We start from the raw sequence: 2,067 nt of genomic DNA on the forward strand, positions 1-2,067 counted from the left end.
GCAATAGGAAGAAATGGGGATTTGGCAAATTGAAAACTATTGACGTGAAATAAAAATTTAAGCGTTAGAAAGTTTTTTTCTGAAGGTACTTATCTGGGGTGCAGGCTTATGTGGTGAAAACTGGACAATGGACAATTCAGATAAGACGAGAACAGAAGCTTTTGAAATATGGTGCTACAGAGAATGCTGAAGTTTAAATTGGTAGGTTGGCTAACTAACGAGGAGGTACTGAATCTAACTAGGGCAAAAAGAGATTTGTGGTCCAACTTGACTAAAGGAAGGGATCGGTTGATGTGAAACATCGTGAGATGTCAAAGAATTGTCGATTTGGTAACGGAAGGAAGTGGATACTCGTGTGGGAAGACGGGGATTTATGTTAATAGAGAGAGAGAGAGAGAGACAGGAAGAAAGAGAGCAAGAGAGAGAGAGAGAGAGAGAGAGAGAGAGAGAGAGAGAGAGAGAGAGAGAAAGAGGTCATTGCTTGACTACAATGAGCAAGGTCAAACGGATGTAGGCTACTGATGTTATACAGAGATGAAGAGGTTTGCATAAGACTCAATAGCGTGAAGAGGTACAACACTTCAGATCACTCTTCTGACTGAAGACCATAACAACAGCAGTACCAAGAAAGCTTTTGGCTCATAAGTACCAAATATTTTTGAGGGAGTAATAGTTTGAAAACAGCCAGAGGATTAGAAGAAGACGCGAACGAAATTCAACTTAAGTGAAATTAAAAAGCACAAAATTCTGAGTGCGACTTAATGGAGAGTTTCAAGTTATGTAACAGAATTCTCCGAATCCAAAATGTTTTTAAGAAGGTTGTCAATTGACATAACTGAAACTACTGTAAAAGAAAATTTGGAGGGTTCGTAACAAGTATTACCTGGAGAACGGTGATCTTATATATGACACCAAGTCTGATAGTGAAAGACTATTTTTATTGTCAAAAATGCGGTTCCTCCACCGTTTCTCCATTGATTGACATCACTAACAGACTGAAATCATATATTATTTAGAAAATACCGATACACAGCATTAGACACGGAAATGAGTAGAAGTCAGGGAGTAACAAATCCTATGATTATGTTGGGATGGTTCCTTCCCAGATAAAATCGTCGTCGAAGGGAAGTTAAGCTCTGCGTTCCTTGCTTCTTCATACATCTCATACTTCGATGATGAAAACACTATAAAACCGGACTTTATGTAGTGATGCCCTCAACATTGGGATCCATCAATAGAAATGTAATCGAGTCACTTTCAGTCTCCGAACGCCATTGCACGTGCCGGAATTGGCATGCTTATCTCTTTGTCATTTTGGTGAAGCCTGTGACTCTACTTCCTCCAAACTTATATCGGTAACAGATACAGTCTCTTCTTCAGATATTCGGGCATCATAATTTATTGAGTATTTATAGTGAATAGAGATTAATTCTGTGGCCAACGACCAATGAAAACGTCAGAAGCCAGGTGAATATTAACAATAATACTGCGTGTACTGCTGCAACCAGTACCCAGCATCATGTTACAAAAATAAGGACTTAGATTCTGCATGCCCCATCTCATGACGAGGCTGAAAACGCTCGAAAACTAGTTCATGGAGAAAAAAAAAGATTCGCAAATTACTAGCGGCATTTATCTATATTTCTAATCAATGAACGACTGTATGTACGCTTCCTAGGTATTTACCAAAATTATCATAAACCGCATAGACAAAGTATTGGCTTTTATACAGAAACAGGGTTACTTTACAAAAGAGTAATAACACATAGAGCCATTTACAAGTCTTGAACGAAATGAGTGTGAAATACTACCTTGCCTGTCTTTCACAGGCACTGAGAAAGCGTTGTATCTCTTTCAACGAAAGCTGTGCTTAGAACCTTTGAGCTTCCCTTATTCTGCACGAAGATAGTGCGAGGTTCAGATTTGAAGAGCAAAGTCGGACAAGGAGATCCCGTGTCAAAAAAACTGTTTCCGGCGGGACTGTAAGTCGTTTCCAGGTCCTTTAACTGTGAAAACAAAGAGGGAATGCTTATTAATGGAACAAATCTGACTCATCTTTGTTCTGCA

Source organism: Schistocerca americana, chromosome 5, assembly GCF_021461395.2.
Source record: "Schistocerca americana isolate TAMUIC-IGC-003095 chromosome 5, iqSchAmer2.1, whole genome shotgun sequence".
In the NCBI taxonomy this organism is placed as follows: domain Eukaryota; kingdom Metazoa; phylum Arthropoda; class Insecta; order Orthoptera; family Acrididae; genus Schistocerca; species Schistocerca americana.